Consider the following 20,614-nt stretch of genomic DNA (forward strand, 5'->3'; position numbering starts at 1 on the left):
TCGTCTTTAGTCACAGGAACTTCAATATTTATTGCTTCAAAGGTTTACGGAAAAGTGGCTGATAATGGCATTCAAATATTATGAATGATTATTAGATACGATAAATTATTAATCTATTATGAACGAAATTTTAAAAATTAACAGTGTTTAAATTAATATCTTCGCCTAATATAACCTTTGAGTGCCATGGCCCATGCCTGTTAATTTTATTTTCTTTCTAATGCATCTTCCTATCCTAGCCTTTCCCAACCTGGGGTTCATATCCCAAGGGGTCCGCAGACAAATCAAGAAAATTACGAAAGCCTTAGTGACCAGACTATTCCTACGGCCGGACTTTTTATTTTTCAGTTTTAAGATGGAATAATCTGTCAAGGTGACTAAGCTATTTCATACAAAAACACTGCAAGAATAATTCAATCATACTTCGTTTTATAAAGCTGTTATATAACGATGTGTCCAAAAATATAGTAAGTAGATATTGCCAATTCAAAAAGGGAATTCACTTTTCAACTAAGTCACGTGAACAGCTACTTCAATAACAAAACACCCATTCAACAAGAACGCATGGACTGGTCCAAATCGATAGCGAACCTATGGGAATGGGTGTAACCTACTCCTTTGCTTTACATAAATCAACAAGTGAGACAGAGTAATTGAAGATGGTAATAGCTTGATTAATATTGCGGTACAGTTTCTATACAAATTTAATAAGCAGTCAAATCGATTTTCCCTTTAAAATTAAGGACAGTTTTGAATGTGCACGGTAATAAAATGTGATAAGGTCTCATGAATTCTTACTCCATTTATTTCTTACCTATTATACGACACGTCTCCCATTTGTCTCCATCTTTTATAAAATACATTTATGTAACTATCATTATTCTACTATGACAAATGAGTAGCTCATACGTAGCGTTCTCAAAATTAGGTTGCAAAATTCTCATTTTCTCTGAAAAATACACCAACGTTTGCCAACAATGGGTGTTATTTACTAAAAATAAAATACATTGTTACAATATAACGAAAGTAAACAAATTGTATGTAATCATATGTTACACAAGTTGGAGACAAACTGTGTTGGAAGTTTTATGAATTAAGGTCGTGTACTTCATGCCCCAGAAAATATTGCAATGTGGTAATGTGTTTAGAAAATTTTGAATGCACAATGTAAGTTGGAGTTCGCAATATCACGGTAAGCTTTCTCATAAAGCGAAACGGTGGACACAGCAGTAAATGTACACTTTATTTCTCAATTTAGCTTCGAACAAAGTATCCTTATAAACAATAAAATTTGCTATTCAAAGGTGTGTCCCAAGTCAACATTTAAATGAATTAGTACTTCATTTTGTAGAATAAATAATAATAGACGCTTGGCGAATATTCGTAGCTATAAATAAACACTTTAAAATTACATGATAAAGAGCAATTGATTCTTATGCTTACTTAATTAAAATTCTTTAACTTTTATAGCGTTCTTATTTCAGAATTAATTTTACAAATGCGTCAACGGATAAGTAAATGTACAAATTATTCGATTATCACATAATTCTACTACTCAGAATTAGTTAAGACATATCATTTCAGTCGATTGCGTAAGGCAAACCATAATCACGGTAACAATAAAGATGTAACCGAACAACTTCCCATACGGCACGAGGAAGTAATTCTTTTGTCACCGTTGCGACACAATTTCATACATACTTCCGAGTTTCATATCCGTATATTGTTTAAAATTATCATCGATGTTGAGGAAATACATGAAGATTAGATAAGAATAGTTTATTTAAAATAATTAAATAGTTAGTTTATCTAATAATATCAAGAAAAATATCCAGAACGTTCTACGACTTGACTAAAAACTTCACTAAACTAAAACCATATTCATTCCACTTAACCTAAAACACAAAATTAGTTGACAATGCAATAACGTGAAGTACAACTAAATTAGATTGAAGCGGAACAAAAGACGTCATTGTTCTTATCGTGCTTACTTTGCAACAGTAATATATTAAACAAATAAAATATAACTCAGAGGAAGAACAAGAAATCCACATATAACGCAAAATATACTTACTTCTAAAGTATATTTACTGGGAATTGAGCTTATTTTTTTGAGCTGACGCAAGCCTTACGATGTTTCTTTGTCAGTTTGTCACACATACACTTTGAGAAATGTCCTTTGTCATAATGTAATTCTGACGTGGAAAATGTGCTAGCCTTGCAGGAAAATAAATTTTTAATGAACGTGATCAGATTGAAAATAAACTATATCTACTGTTAATATTGATTTAAGTATGTGTAAGGATTTTTTATGCTTTTCTTAAAGTGTGCAAGAAAATAATGGAGAGACATAAAACAAGAACCAAACAAAGATCTTACGCATTTGTTTACGTTTCACCATAGGGAAAGAATATGTTATCAAATTTTTCAGAGGAAAATGGATGAAGCCATATGCCGTCTGTCAGGAGTTTAATAGTAATTTGCTGAACCAGTATAAAACATGAGCAGTCTCAAAACATTAGAATGTCCAAAACCGCCCAACCCCATACACAAATCTCTGAAATTCAAATTAATAACAACGGGTTTCACATCCGGGACGCATGTAAAATAAAAGAGCAGTAAGTAGGCCAGCTCTAAGCCCAGTAATGATTCAAAACCAGTAGCCATTAGGATCTCACGTACCGTTAAATACCAAGGACGCGCGAAACATTTGAGATGCCAGCAATGTACTACGGGAATTCACGGTACACTCGATTGTAATTTGTCATTAGTCAAATCTGTAGATAACCGCTCGTGACAGTGGCATGAAGATTAGGAATGTATCAATTATATTTAATGAGATATTGGTACCCTGTTAGTTAGGTGTTGTAGGTATTGTTTGTATTAAAAATAATATAGTGTCAAATGTTCTAGTAAAAGAAAATCATTACCAGGGCTCTCTTCAGGCTTTTAAAGATAACAAAGATAGTGGACCTTTTTTTTCACGTTACCTAAAATCTATATAATTGCACTCTATAAGTAATATTAGCCCTTTAATGGCATTATTAAAACAAATTTACCTTTTACCTTTAACTCAGTACGTAACACAGGTTACGGATATGTAAGGCCTCCCCCACATTGGGCGTAGGCCGAGCGTACGCGTTTCCTGAGCGTGCTGCCGGCGTCGGCGCGGCGCGGACGTCGCGTCAGCGCGCCGTCTGTGGGGCGCGGGCGTCGCGCCATCGAACGCTATGCAAGCGCTGCGCAAGCGCCGCGCCGACGCGACGTCGCGTCTAAAGCACTCGGCCGAGTGCTAGCGGGAGATGCTAGCGGGCGCGGGAGGGGAATGTGTGCGGGGGGCACGGGCGGCCGAACGCCCATGGAACGCGACGTAAGCGCGGCGTTCACGCAGCGCCCGCGCGGCGCTGGACAACGCGTAGCCCGCGCCCCACAGACGGCGCGCTGACGCGACGTCCGCGCCGCGCCGACGCCGGCAGCACGCTCAGGAAACGCGTACGCTCGGCCTACGCCCAATGTGGGGGAGGCCTAAATCTAACCTCACGAGATCTATACGACCCACAAAACTATTCTTCGAAATATAGTAGGGGACAGATGAGCTAATAACAAGTTGCATGACAAAATAGCTGCATGTTACCGAAGAATGTTACTCCAAGTAGCTATTAAATCTTAATATATAGGGATTTCAATTACTATAAAATAACTTGATACAGTAATAACAGAGCTTACGTTACTACCGGGTCACAGCTGGTTAGTTAATTAATCTTATGAGTTAACAAAATAGATTTATAGGCAGTATTTTTGTTTTTGTAACAAAATTATTCATCCATCCATCAAAGCCCGCTTATCGCTAAATTATTAACAAAACGACAGGCCAGCTGATCCAACGTAATCGTAATAAAATTTGGGAACATTTATTTAAAAATTCGAGTACTTAGTCAAATTGGCTATATTTTGAATAATGGAAAATATGACAATCTATTCAGCCTTTCGCAAATTTTTCGTTTACAGCTATTATTTTCTCTTTGTTTTATAAATTTTAAGTATGATTCTCCAGCTTTATGTATCAAATAGGCATGAATAATCATAAAAGACAATGAACAGCCTGGAGAATCATTTAAAATAAACATCTAATATTTCAAAGAAATAATTTGCTTGAAATCCTTTACCTAAATTTTTATAATAAAATTCGACGGAACCTCCGTAACATTGTATAAAGACTTCTGAAGAAGTCGTTATTTTTACAAAACAATTAATTGATGCCCAAACGTAAGCGGAGCCGTGCCGTTATATTATACTCATTAGAGTTGATGTCATCATATACAGCTATGCTTTTTGTATCGACGTCCATTGAAGTAATTGTTTGTTTTTCTGTATGCTATTACGAACTATGACGGCAGTGTATAATGATAATAGTATGGCAGAAAAAATATTTGGTATTTCATAATTTGTGATATGTCACATAGAAGAATATTTTGCGTATGATTAATTGAATAGAACCACTATCTGTAACTAGTTATTTCATAATTTTGGCACTTTGCGTAGTTAGCCTCTAATAAACTACGTACATCATTACTCTTATTTAATTTTCAAAATGCAGTGTGTAATTAAAAGGGATATAGGTAATTAAGAGTGCAGTACTCTTTATTAAGGAGTAACTCCTTTCGTAATTGAAGTATCACAAAAATATAATGCCTTATACCAGATTAAACTAAAATTACAGAGTGAAAATTAATAATAAGAACCATTCGGGCGATCTCTTCAGCACGTAAATCAAGGAAGAAATCTTGAAGTGATTTGCGTGCATACAAAAACACCGTTCAAGTGACCTCCTTTTGGGGCTCGGAAAGGATCACTCAGCCCCTATAACTTTTAATTTAAGATATCTCAATAATGAGCAACTCAAGCGTAATCTGATAAACTTTTTATCTTTTTATTCCTCGGTTAGATTAACGGCTTTCAGCGGATCAGAAGAATTGATTACTTCTCAATGGGCGAATTTTTTGGCGCTCTTTTTGCCGATCCGCTTTTTTCGCTACGCAAATTAACTATACTATTATATTCGCGCTTAAATCAAATTGAACTTTTTGTGCTTATTTATACAGTCCTTTTTACATTCAACTAATGTTTGGTAGAATTAGTTTTGATGACTTGCAAATGGTTAAAGAAAAAATCGTTATTATTTCAAATTTTCGCTTTGAATGCGGGATGACATGTAAAGCCGTTAAGTGTCGATAATGGTTAGTGATTTAGGAATACTATAAACTAGCGTCTATCCAACATCCGCTAGTAAGATCGTAGATGTCTGTAACGGTGCGGCTGTATGAGTTTATTGCTATGTCTACGAAATACATAGGTATTATATTTAGACACAAATATGTAGCATGGAAGTACACTATAGTTTCACAAGCAGTTATAATGGGAGTATGTAGGTAATAGCTACCTATCTATATTAAAGTGTCCAGCAACCCCTAACGCTCAAAAGGGATACCTTTCGTACAACAAGACTACGGTCACATAATGTAATGTATGACTAAGAGGGTATAAACCAATGCGAAAGGCACTCACTATACCCTGTCCTTTACAATAATGCAGATACCCTAAATGATCGCATACCTGAACACCACAAGCTACACCGTACAAGTAATTATTTTAATGCATCTTCCGTGTATTAATCAAATCCAGTCTATGCGGTTAGCCACAAAGCTAACAAGGCCCGTCGCACACCGTTACCTTAACTATCCTAACTATCTTGAACCGTAGTGATACAGTGTCATTTTTTCTGATGACAAATGATGACCTCACAGATGCGAAGGTTATTGCACTGGAAGCAGAATTTTCTGCTTTACTCGACTGCTTCAACGTGAACATTTCGCCAAGAAAATTTGATTTAATAACCCAATTTCTTTCATTATAGATTGATTAGAGAGACGTTCGTGGAACTATAAAGAATAAATAAGAAACTAAATTTATTTGTTTAGTTTATTTGGCTTCAGATCACGAGCAAGATGATATTGTGAAGACCTACCTATAACTTTTATTTTGATCAGATCTTTTATCAGAAGTTAAGATTAGTTTATGCCTCCTTTAGCTCCTTATTGAAGTAGGATATTTAATATTCTCCGTTTAGTTCAAATTTTGGTCTTGTTATTTAGTTGAAGTTTTTTTTTATTTATCAGTCCTCGGTTGTGACCAATTAAGTGTACCTTGTATAACGTCAATGTGATCCGATATTCTTTTTCCTCATTAAAGTTATATCATAAATTATTATCAACAACACGCTCACAACTGAGTACTTCAAGCAATTCTCAACGATCTTTAATTACTAATATCGCAGTAGAGTCCACATTTTAACTACTTAATTAGTATATTCATACATATCTACAGCGTCCCATCCTTAGCAAATGCAAATAATATCACCATTTTATGGTTTACTTTAGCGACTACCGCGGCTATAAACTTTTATATCATACGCGAATTACACATGCGAATTCATAACAGTTAAATTAACTACAATTAATTGGAACCAGTTTATGAGTCGTTCAGGAAAGTAGTCCTCGTTCAACTGATTAAATGATAAACAAAACACGGATACCAGAACTTACGAAGCTTGAGAAATATTAATGCTAAATTATTGCTTTATAAGACTTCAAAGAAGAAATAGAATATTACAAGAACATGAGAATTATTGGAGCGAAGAAAACAAACAAAATTATAGGGTTATATTTGGCTTTGTCTCTTGTACAAACAGAATAAAATAAGTACCATAGCAAACATTGTCTAACTGTGTAGCAAATAATCTCGTGAGCTCCATTTCAGTGCGAAAACTTTGATTCGCATCATTTGCTGTACTATATTGACAACAAAAATTCAGGATGAAAGGACATTTTCTTATACATATACATAATAAAACTTAGGAACTAAAATGGTATACTACTACTGGTATGGTATATTGCTTATTGGAAAACAAACTGGTGGGTGCAACCATTATTTGGAGCCTGTATCAGAGCTATTGATTTATCGTTCACATAAACCAACATAACTGGATAGCGTTTCCACTTCTCTTCATTACACAATGAACATTTACAGAACACTCAGCTTTGCATATTAACTCAAATTATTTTACACCACTTGTTAAATTGTATTCGAACATGTTACATGAGTCCAAAAGAATGGTAAGGATCGGAATAACATTAGATCGAGTAATAAAGGCTCAAATTGACAAAATTTCTCAGCTCCTTATTTTTAGCAAAATTATATATTGCGTTTTTTATGTTTGTTGTATTTGCATAACGTTTCTACGCTATTGCTATTTGAATTAGGCTAAATGTTCTAAAGTTAAAGAATTAACAAAGTCTAATTATTCGTATTTTTTCCTGTTTTTATAAAGGCAACAATACAAGCTTACTTTTACGATTATTTGGGTGACCTTCATAAAGCTTTACAAAGTAGCCATAATTTTTCATTTATTTTCCTAACAAAGTTTGTAAATTACGAGCAACTGCAAGAATTCTTCGACCTTCGTTACTTTAATGGTTTTCTTTAATTTAAGCGATGGCTTGTTTTTACTTTGTATAATCCGAATCTAATGGTTGTTTACTTGAAAATAAACATATTACCAAAAAAATAACTAGAATATTTATCGATTTCCTAAAATGAACGTAGCAATCAAAAAACAATATTTCAACCAAAAAACCTAATACTGATTAAAAACAATAAAAAACAACAATCTATTTACAACAATTATCAATTATCTGGCAGAATGTTCCCAAGGCAAATGCACCCATGAGCTTGTTTTCACTTTCATACATCTTGTACAGTTATTCTGTTAACTGATCGCGGTTTACGCTTAACGATCGCTTTAATATGACGTGACAATTTGTGTTTTTCAAATACATTGTTGTTTTCGTTGCGTACAATTATTATTTGAGCTTATAAAATGTAAATAATGATACTTCATTACTGCCAAATTGTTTATCGAGAATCACAACTCAATAATGAAGCTGTGCCCTGCGGTTTTACCACGTTTTACCCGCAGTGCTCCGCTCCTGTTGGTCTTAGCGTGATGATATATAGCTCATAGCCTTCCTGGACAAATGGGCTATCTAACACCGAAATAATTTTTCAAATCAGACCATCAGTTCCTGAGATTAGCGCGTTCAAACAAACAAACAAACTCTTGAGCTTTATAATATTACGAGTACGAGTATAAGTATAGATAAACAAACAGTTAAGAAATTGATCTTTTTTTATCGTCACCTACTTACCCACAATGAGCGTGAAATAGACATATTCCAAGTTTGACAGACGTATCGATAAAAAACTTAACGATTTATCAATTCTACTGTGACCTCGAAAGCTAGTCCCAAAATAGATACTAGATTGTACTAAAAATGTATGTAGGTATGCTAGTATCAACTATACGCATAAAACTGTATTAGCATTTGTAACCCACAGTAAAATATATTTCCAAATAAATGACGCATACAATAATATGCTGTGCCACGAATTATGCTATGTCAATAATGATTAATAAACTGATTAAATAATAATAATTTGTCCAATGCTCAAGTAAAAATAAACAACCGATAGGTATTCGGATCACAATTGTGTATTCGATGGGTATTGAGCCTAAAATTCATAGTGATAAGGAGATAGAGTAATAAATTGTAATTTGAACTGAAACCGGGGCACACTTTCATTGTAATCCCACGCTCACAGTTTGACGTTCTCAATATGCTTTTGTAAAAGCTGTGTACAATGACGTTAATGAATTTATTTTGTGATACGGGCCCACTGGACCACTTACCGCTTTGTTATTATGTCGTCAAATTGATAAGTTTCGTGTTACAATGTACGTGTTATCGTTTGATGGAGGTACTTTGTTTGAGTGATTAATCTATTTACCAAGAGGAATATAATTTTAATTTAGCAAGAGTCAACAAAAGAAGCCTCTGTCCGAAAATACCACATACCACACCCCTTTCGACAAATTCTTATTTTTTTAGAATTAAAAGACAATAAATACACTCATCTCGTTGTACCAAAAGGATTACACACAACAAGTATCCGAACAAAAATAAATTACTCGAATCTAACAGCAATTAAATTAGAAACAACTATCAAACACGGAAAGAAAACCCACTTAACTACGACTCACAAAACATATTCCTGTCCACATCTATCTTCTAGTAGTAAATCACATGTACATGGTAAACAACCCTTGCAGGGTTAACTGTATACATCCAGGTTAAACAAATTAAAACCGTACGTAAATGATAATAAATCGTTAACAATTTGCCTTGCATCAGGTTTGCTAATCACTACCACTATTTATCATAATGTAACAGGGCTTGCACATGCAAAACGCCGCTGGGCTTTGAAAATTTATTTCCCATTTAAGTGTCGTTCTAAAGTTGGCATTTTTTACTTTTTATAACGACAAACGTTAGATAAGAGATCATTGTTTTATCTTGTGAATTTATATCATATTTAAGATAATTATAACGTTATGGTCCAGTTTTACCGCTTGCTGGATATCCCTAATTGTCTATTAAACACTTTTTGAAGTTAATTTTCATACATAATTTGCCTTTTTAAGTGACAGATAAGCTAAACAGAATATTCACAAAAGTTGTGTAACCGGCCATTACAGTTAGCAACTTAATGATAAGACCGCCATTTGTACATAAATTGTATAATTTATTACTATTATTATTGTCTCTACATGTGTGGGTAATAAAATGCTATTAATTTTTCTAATAGTTATGCCTTATGATTTATTTTAAAAGCTTTCAAAAATCATATCCAAAACTCAATATTTGATGACACTCAGATGAACTAAAATAAATCAACTCAACAAAGTAAAACAAATACTCACAAAAAAGTGAATTCCTCCAACATACTTGTACGATTTCCAAAGGATTAATAAAAAATTTAACAATGTAAGAATATTATGTTCCCATAAATTGAATTCTTTATCGCGAGTTATCTCAAGTTCACTCCTACACTGATATCAAAATGTAGTAACTACAAACTACTAACTAGTAACATCTATTGGTTTTGCAGAGGAATCATAAACTATATCGGAACATGGCCCACGTCATTGTAATTAAACATGCATGTTGTTTGCATGATGCATGTGGCTTTAAAATTAGCTCTTATGGTCTGACTACACGAGATAGTCGATTGCATAATAGACATAGAAACGAAGGTCTCTGTGCACGAATAATTCATTATCGAGTGTTTTTTAAATATAGGGGAAATTTGAAGGACTTTTCCTAAAAATAAATTAATATGGACATATCCTATTTCTGAATGTGGTAAGTATTCTGAAAATCTAAGGTTATTAAGGTCCATTTAAAAACACAATCACACTGATTGAAGCATTATCACGTCCACAGTTGAAAATAACAATCTAGAATCTAGATAATTCATCATCAAAATTTATTATATATATGTAGTTAGTAGTTTTGATACACATTTCATTTATTTATTGGACACTAAAGCGTTTTTAATTTGCTATCTATAACGTGTAATAAACATACCCAGATATAAGAAAACGCGCGGGTGCTCCCCTTTGCATGAAAGATGCAGGCAAGACAAGATAAAGACAGCCAACCATCTCGCATTACAAAATACATAACGACGACGTCATAAAAAAATTCACAAAGCAGCGAAACTTCAAGGCTAAAGTTTAAAGTATAAAATTATTCTATGATACATAAAACAGATTCTACAAGAGGGGATTTGTCTGACATGTTCAGTCGTTAAGTTTTTAATGCCCCAGTCTAACTTCTGCGATAAAAGTGAAGCGTGCTCGGAAATTGTTTAGAGCTACACAAGTTTTCATTACACTTATATTTTCTTTAATTACTGCCTGAAATTGCTAACGACTCAGTTTTTATTGGCCGCCGTTCGGAGTAGCCTAGTTTAAGTTAAAGTGGGGTGCTTTTATGCAACGGGGAGGGAAAAATACAACTCTTGGCGATAGTTCGATAAATGCAACGTTATACCTTTCATAAACAATGAAATTAAAATAAAGAACATGTCAACTAAAATCTGTTCACACGAGATTTCATATATGTACTTACCGCTAATCGTAACACAAATTGTGATATATTTTGCAATCACTTCCAAATGATTTATTCACATCGTTTATAATATATTTGAATTAAAATTGAATAACTCCCAATTAATAGACTTGTCACGTAAGATCAATCGTAATGTGTAAATTAACGGTATATGCAAATTAATAACACGCTCTGTGTCAAATGAATAGATAAAATACATGAAACGGACCGCCAGTAACTCATTAGTATTAATCAGTGACAATAATTAATGAGATTATAAAACATTTGTGATCACCGCTACAGTTTTGGCTAATTAATATTTATGACTTGCAATATTACAAGCATTGAATATTATAAATGTGAAAGTTTGTTAAATTATTTGAACATTTGCATGTAATTTACGCCTAAACAGCTTAATGTGTTTGGACGATAATGATTAATAGATAGTCAATTCCATAGCTACATCATACTTATTATTTATTAATCTTTATGTAGTATTGTAAATGCCGATGTCATGCATTCATATATCTTAATAGATGTAAATTAAATTCTTTTCGGACTTCAGAGTATTTGAAAGAAGTTATTGTATCTTTGAGTATGATACCTGTGGTCGACTTAACTAAGCCGTCTGTCTATTCTTTTATATAAATAATTAAATAGTACAAGATTATAAAAATATTTTTCTTAAATGTAGCGTTCCGTTTTTGGGAACGTTAGTGAAAAATGATTGTAAAGAGGAATGAAGAAAATGTGAGAAAGAATGGCGGTTGAATCTCTAAATAAACGGAAGAAGCGTCATGAATCTTGAAATACTGTTGGTCCAAATACAAAGAATCTAACTTGTGCATGAATAAATAATAAAGCTTCTTAAAAAGTACCTAAATACATGCTTAAATATTATGATACAGTCCTGATATTATTATATTGTCACCGATAAATGAACAAAGTTTGAATTAAATGTGTCCGTCTAAGAAATGGAGTTAGAAGTCAGGTACCAACAAACTTACAGGAGATGCTAATGTGTATAATTAAAGCGTGTTAAAAGTCTTATTCACAGATAATGACATTGTTGATTAATTTAAACCTAGGTTCCTATGGGAATAGTATGCACATTTCCTGCTGCGTTCGTGCGATGCATTCTCAATTCTATGTGTCGAATATATTAGTAGGCCAATTATTCTAAAACATTAGCGCGTACAATTCAATAAGGTGTTACTTCTAAAACTGAGAACAATCGCAGGGAAAAAAATACAGAAAGGGAAGGAAAATTCAGAAAGCAAACAATTGAGAGATTGTAAGTATGAAATTAATACTTTTTAATCGTTTAAAAGACAACCACAAGACAGATCAATAAGCAATATTCATGAACATCCTTCATGCCATTTTTTGAATTATTACCTATAAATTGTGTTCCTATAAACCAACTTACTTTTGTAGACCATTAATTTCCCAAGAGGCATTTCATCTGTCAACTTAAGGGTTTCCTGAGTAACTTATAATTCTTCTACGTTTTTCTGATGATATATTTAATTTTCACATTTGACACAAATATCTACTTTCTTGTTCCCGCATGTTTGTATAGAAGATTTTAATTAAAACTAGGATCTTCTAAATCTAATTTCTCTCATCTATCTACATTACCTACATCTAAAAACATACCTACATTCGTCAAATCTGTATTTTATGATTACGATAACAACAATAAGTTCATTTTATATCATCGTGATATGTGAGGAATCACTAAAACCGGCTACTCACGTACCTGCAGCTGGGGCAATTTTGAAATTGGACCGTTGGATATAGGCAAGCAAGGGCAATTTAGAGAACAACTGCAGGAATTACTCCGACCGCCGACCAACCGAGATTGATGAGTAGCTGGCTGAGTAACTTCACTGTTAATTCGTTTTTAGATACATATTATAAGTACATAAAATAATAACATTCTGGGCAGTGCCAGATATTTTCGCAAATTTATGGATTCCATTATACCATAATTGAGTACCAAACTAATTAACTGATTCTATCATAAAAGTAATTAATTTATTAATTAAGATTCATGACGAGAAAACTTATTCAATTTCAAAATTTCTTTGACACACTTGGAGTCTTCGAGAATCTCAATCAAACACGCCTACATGTTTCTACAAATGTGTAATTTTAGCACATTAATTGTATAATTTGTTAGAAGAAATGTAATTACTTATAGATTTACTGTTTTTGTTTGTTCGAATACCGAGGTAATTGTCACGCGAAGATAAAAGGAAACAGCTGTAGAGCAGAAAACGTGTAAGTTTTTATATAGATAGCTATATGAAATACATTAATAATTATAAGTTAAATTAAACATTTATAACAATACGACGACGGATGTAGACAACAAAAAATAAAACGTAAAAAAAAGATTTTCATATAAAGAAGTGTGAGGTAAAAATACGAAGAATATTATTATTCACGCCCTATCAGATTCATAGAGAATTGAAAATAGGTCATCGATTTTTGATCGTGTAATAAACGATACAACAGCCGCTAGACAGCTTCTGAGCTGACGAATTTACATTACAATATCTTGATGATAACCTTGATTAAATTTTCCTCTACAAAAAATAGATAGTTTACGATTTTCTCTTCAAATGAAGCTATTGAAGTGAAAAGTTAACGTTCTGTAAACATCAAAGCTGCTTCTTATATGTACTGTGTACATACATAATATATACTTGTGGACTAGTAGTACACAATAACAAATAACACATTGTCATAATAAGGTGCAGCTAATGGGCCCTCTACACAATGGGCAGCGGCCAGCGTTGGACGAGTAGAGGCAATAACGAAAGGTCTATGATCGGTTGTTATTGTAGATGTTTTTGCATAATCGCCGTAATGGCGGCAAACGTCGACGATCATTTGATGGGCCAACGCTGCCCATTGTGTAAGGGCCCATCAAACACGCATCAACTCAGTCTGTCCATCATACCTTGTTGACGTTGACTTTCTTCAGTGAAACTGTTTGTACTGCGAGGAAATTCCACAATTACGCCCTACAAACGTTGGAAATTGCTTGAAACTTGAAAGGTTGAAGAGTAAACAATGTTTTTATTTGTTATGTTATTATCATGTAGTATCTACCAACATATTTCACTTAATTGAGAATAGATTACTGCACTGCTTATTATAACATTCACATAACTGATTATATGCCAATTAATAAAATATGACTCCAGTATATCAATTATAAATTAAATTTTGAAAAATATAGCTAATTAGGTACAGTCTACTTTCCAATGTAATGTTTATGTTTAATTTTGCTTGTGTCAGTGAACTTTCTTTATTATAATAAAGTTCAAACCTGAGCTAGTTAAAGAAAGACCTAAACCCGCCTATCTCCCAAATAATACTGTTTTGCTATCGTTCAAATTACCAAATACTAGACGTTCATGTTTGTTGCAATCACGTAAAAGCGATTCAACATTAAACATCAATATTTGGATTCAACTTGCAACAGAGTTTATAGCTTCAATAAATACATTCAAGATACTAAGGTGGTTATAGTAATAGGCTTAAAAATAGCTTATTTATTTTCTAGTGCGGAAGATGGCTAGTTAGTACAACCACATATAATATAATATACTGGTTGTATTTAAAATTCAATTTTTATACAAAATGACGCCGCAAATGAAGTTGAAAATGGCTTTTAAAATGTATTTTCTCGCGAGATAATCCCGCGTTTTCACTACAAACTAAAACGACACAAACACTGGACATGTCGCCGGCCACTTAACCCCAAAACTTCGCACATAACTCCACATTGCAAATATATTTACACGTTCAGTTTACAAATGAATATCTTAAACGCTAATTATGTATTTGCTTTTCTGGAATAATAATGCTTTTCTGTACCTACTCAATTAGGCTAGAAGTAACGAACACGCAAGTCATGTTCTGCGCTGACGTGAAATATATATTATTTTGTTGTGTCGAATTATACTAATACAATTTAAACAAATAAGTTTAATAATTTTTTATTAGCGCATATCAAATATACCTACGTAACTAATAACGAATACAACCTAACTAATTCCTTTATTAAATTAAATTAATGTAGGTACGATAAAATTTTATTTTATTGACCAACCACGACGTTATAATACGCATCACGCAATAATGCGTTCGTTTTACAGCTACCGAATACTTAATACAACTCTTCTTCTCACTTTTGTAAAACGTCTCAAACAATTTATTTCCTTCATCAAAAGAGTACATTCGCATTTTTACACAGTCGAGTAGCTCATCACTACATAGTATAAAAATTAAAACAAAGCATAAACAAAGTCGCTTTTTCTGTCCCTATGTCCCTATATGTATGCTTAAGGTTGATGTTCCGACCGTCCCTCCATACATTTTTGATTACCTCTAAACACTTAACACAGACACTATTTCTTTAAAACTAATCATTTTATCACTTCTCTATAATGAAATGTGTGCGCGTTCGACCTTTTTAATCAATAATTTACAATATTTACTTAGAAAAACAACAGTAAAATACCGGAAAAATTTGACACTTCTACAGTAGTGTGCGTGACTTTTGCCAAGCGAAACACGACATAAAGCACGACATCTAGCGCATAGACTATATACTTATTACAGATCTAGCGCGTCAATGTCTAAACGAAAGGCGATGTTTAGACATTGACGCGCTAGATGTCGTGCATTCGCGTTCGTTATCTTATGCATAATGAGCATAATTCTAATAAATCAAAGTTCTGTGTAAAAATTGAGTAATTTCATTTCCAATCGTTCAAAGAAAATAACAATAAAATAAAATAAAACTAATGACCTTAGAAACTATGTTTTTTTTTATTTATTACTCATTATTGTTCGTCCGTCGTAGGTCTGTAAACTGTATTGTACACTGAAGGTAAATGGTACTGTAGGTACTTTAGTTCGGCGTCGTCGCTCGTCGGCTTGATATAAAATTACATTCTTGATTTCATTGACACGCGCTATGATTTGCGCGCGGAATTTCTTGTGTTGTGAATTTATTTTTGTATGCTATGCATTTTAATTGATTCAAATTGCAATGTTTCTCTAGTATGCATTTGAGACTATATTGTAAATTGTAATAATTGATCGTGGGTATAGTAATTAATTATTCTAATAACGCAATTAGTAATATATGTATTTTCGGTGGGATTCAAAACAAAAAATTGGCCCGTGATTTTTATGAAATTTCACCACATTGCAAATCACATCAATCATAGTTCATACACATGTATGACGAAAGTGATTAGTATTGTGGCTAACATTGACTCATCAGTTCATCACTGAAACCAGTGATAAATCAGTACCTATATCATATTGTGTTTGAATATTTTTAAACAATGATATAAGTATACAATTATTATAAATCGGTAAACTATCAAAGTAATCACAAACTTGCAAACATTGGTAAAATGTCCAGTAGTTTATGAGCCTATTCATTACAATCAAACAAACAAACAAAGTTTTCCTCTTTATAATATTAGTGTAGACAAACACTATGAATACGATCACGAATGCAAATTCGGGGATTTTCTAATTATTGCTAAATAATAATTGAATTCGTTTTGAAATACTCTATAATTTTTAGTGTATAAATAGACATTTATAATGTGGTGCTCATTTTTTTTGTACTGCTAACGCTATTGTAGGTACCTATTTTCGTTGTTTTATTTCAAGTGAACACGGCCATACAATTTTGTCACGAGCCGCCTATGATTGTAGGTACTTTTGTTAGGCTCCTTCGTCGTCCGCGTCCGCGTCGGCTCGAAAGTTCTTGATTTCATTGTCACGCGCTATGATTTGCGCGCGGATTTTCTTGTGTTGTGAATTTATTTTTGTATTATTATTATTTTTTATTTTTTTTTTTATTTTATTGATTCAAATAAAATATTTCACTAGTATGCATTTGAGACTATATTGTATTATGTATAATTTATCGTAGGTATAGTTATTCTTATAACGCAGTTATATTTTCGGTGGGACAATTTGACCCGTGATTTTTCTGAAATATCACCACGTTGCAAATCACATCAATCATACACACGTATGACGAAAGTATAGTGGCTATAATTGACTCATCAGTTCATCACTGAAACCAGTGATAAATCAGTATATCATATTTTATTGTGTTTGAATATTTTTTAAACAACGATATATACAATATTATTATAAATCGGTAAACTACCAAAGTACTTCCGAATTTTCAGACAGACAAACAAGTAGTTTGAACACGCAGTTTTCTTATACTAGTAGCAAAAATCAAAACCATAATATTATGTTTACCTACTATATTTTACTAAAAGTCGAGTGCGTCGAAATCGTAAATAATAATATGTTTTTCACCTTCCTGGTTATTTTCCCATAGTAAATAGTGTTTTAGGTTTGTTGTTGTAGGTAGGAATAATAATAATTATTCTTACATGTTGGTTATGAAATGTATATTGAAATAATTTACTTTTACAAATCATTAGTGATATAAGTTTTGAGTGAAAATGCTTGGATCAGCATAATATTATATGGTACTTCAAATACATGTTTTGATAAAAAAAACAATAGTGTAATAAAATAAAACTGCGTTTTATTGTAATCAATGTTGACAATTTTAAATTCCAAAATTATTGATCAATAAAATAGTTTACACCAACAAATATAACTTGTATTTTTATAACAATCGTTCATAATATAAACCGTAGCAGGTGGCGTTTTGAAGTTCTGTCTACTCATACAGAAAAATAGAAAACTTGTTTTTTTTGTAAACAATTTATTACTCATGTTGTTTGGCAACTCGAAGCGTGGTCGTCCGTCGTAGGTACTTTTGTTCGGCGTCGCGTCGTCGTCCGCGTCGGCTTGATATAAAACATTCTTGATTTCATTGACACGCGCTATGATTTGCGCGCGGAATTTCTTGTGTTGTGAATTTATTTTTGTATGCTATGCATTTTAATTGAATCAAATTGCAATATTTCTCTAGTATGCATTTGAGACTATATTGTAATAATTGATCGTGGGTAGGTATAGTAATTAATTATTCTAATAACGCAATTATATTTTCGGTGGGATTCAAAACAAAAAATTGGCCCGTGATTTTTATGAAATTTCACCACATTGCAAATTATATATTATACAATTACAAATTTTACAATTACATATTATAAATCGGTAAACTATCAAAGTAATTACAAACTTGCAAAATATGCTTTTCCGAATTTTCAGACAGACACACAATTTTATTAGTTTGTTTTAGCAAAGTAGGTACCTATACCTATACGCTTACGTCGCGCGTCGCGTCGTCGAAAACGGTGCGCCCAGAAACAAACATACCTAATTCAGTTACAATCCTTTTTTTGTTCCGTAATTTATTGTATTTATTCTAATACGATTTTTTTTATTCGTCGGCCAGTTCTACTAGGTATAAAAAGATAAAATTGAAATATAATTATTGTAGCGACAGCCATATTATGTTACTATGTTTTCGTAAATATGTTTTTCACCTTCCTGGTTATTTTCACATAATCTTATCTTCTTATATATAAAAATGAATCGCAAAATGTGTTGGTAAGCGCATAACTCGAGAACGGCTGAACCGATTTCGATCATTCTTTTTTTATTATATTCCTTGAAGTACGAGGATGGTTTTTATGTAGAGAAAACGTAAATATTATGTACCACGGGCGAAGCCGGGGCGGACCGCTAGTATATATATATAAATGAATCGCAAAATGTGTTACGCTTCACAGCAAGAAGAAATGTACCATATGTACCCGCACAAAGTCGATATTGTGTTGCCTACCGTTCGACTCAATGGCTAGGGTTGTAACTACCTTTAATAATTATTACCAAACTAATAAACCGAGTGATGCGAAATAACCATAATTCTTTTAGAGTTTGATAAAATGATCAGGCAGGTATTTTCTTTAATCCTCTGAATTCTCGGTTACTAAATTGTATCGTTGAAATTATTCTTAACCCTTAGCAGGTATCGTGGGTCAAATTTGACCCAGAAGCGAACATTTTCGGTTATAATTCTTTTAATATTTATGCAACGACTGTGCGCTTCTACGTATTCTCAGTGCGTCGCTAGCTGCGGCAGGGGGTAGACGTGCAGCGCTGCGACTATCTTAGGAGCGGAGGTAAGTAGCCGTCTGGGTCACTTTCGACCCACGATACCAAATAAGTAACTTTTTTTCACTGAGTGTAATTACTTACTTTTTTGTTTTAGTGTTTATTTGTACTACAATGGAGGGCTTTTTGAACGACAGACAAATCGAGGAGTTGCTGGACGACTTAAGTGATGATTTGGAATCGGAAAATGAAAGGACACCAAATATAAACCAACTTTGTGACGACGAAATCATCAGCGATCGAGACAGTCCCGAACCTGTTAGTTGCTCAGAAGACAGTGTTTTTGGAGTAAGTTCTGACGACAGTGAAAACGAAGAGGAGAATACGAGAATAAGAGAAAACACGAGGAACGAAAATACGAGAGATGTGAGCGAAGAAGATGAGGATGATGGAGGGCGGACGTCAAATTATTATCGAGGTAAAAATCGTTACAAGTGGTCTAAAACAGCTCCAAGTAGATCCCGAACGAGGAGGCATAACATAATTACACACCTTCCTGGCTTAGTAGGCCCAGCTCGTGAAAAAACTAATATGTCAGAGTTGGAGTCATGGCAGTTGTTAGTGACAAATGAGATGCTTGAAATAATTATTCTACATACCAACAAAAAAATTGCGGAATTTAGAGAGTCTAATACTAGCATTGGTGCTTTTACAAATTCCATACAAAAGACTGAAATGGACGCTTTTTTGGGTCTTACCATTTTGTCTGGAGTTTTCAAATCGGGACATGAAGATCTTGAAGGTTTATGGAACTCGGATGGTACAGGTAGAGACATTTTCAGGGTGACTATGTCTCTAAAAAGATACCTTTTTATTGCGTCAGCTCTACGTTTTGATGACATTGAAACGAGGATCGAAAGAAAAGTAAATGATAGAGCTGCGCTAATATCTGAAGTATTCAATATGTTTATAAAGAACTGCCAAAAAAACTACAGTTGCTCTGAATATATCACTATAGATGAGATGTTGTGTCCGTTTCGAGGAAGATGCTTATTTAGAGTATACATGAAATCAAAACCTGCGAAATATGGAATAAAAATTTTATGCCTTTGCGATTCTAGAACTCATTATTTATACAATGCTTTTATATATACCGGTAAAACAGAATCCAGAAGAACTGATGTATCTATACCTACACGCACAGTTTTGGAATTAGTCGGACCTTTGAAGAATACAAACAGAAATATCACGGCAGACAACTGGTTCTCCTCAATCGAACTAGTCGATAAACTGAAAGAAGTGGGCTTGACTTATGTCGGAACATTGCGTAGAAATAAACGCGAAATCCCTCCAGAATTCTTACCTCATAAAACTCGTCCAGTAGGTTCCAGTTTATTTGGTTTCACAAATGATAAAACTCTTTGCTCCTTTGTCCCTAAAAAGAATCA

General features: G+C 33.3%; 1 protein-coding gene across 2 annotated transcripts in view; it reads right to left on the reverse strand.

The window, feature by feature from the left end:
• Positions 1 to 20,614, reverse strand: part of LOC149902727 (uncharacterized) — a 102,743-nt gene that overhangs the window by 8,484 nt on the left and 73,645 nt on the right. The window lies entirely within an intron of this gene.

The sequence above is a fragment of the Colias eurytheme genome, chromosome 14 (genome assembly GCF_061535395.1).
Source record: "Colias eurytheme isolate Ceu_HAF_F1 chromosome 14, ilColEury1 Martin Lab GWU primary, whole genome shotgun sequence".
NCBI classification, from domain to species: domain Eukaryota; kingdom Metazoa; phylum Arthropoda; class Insecta; order Lepidoptera; family Pieridae; genus Colias; species Colias eurytheme.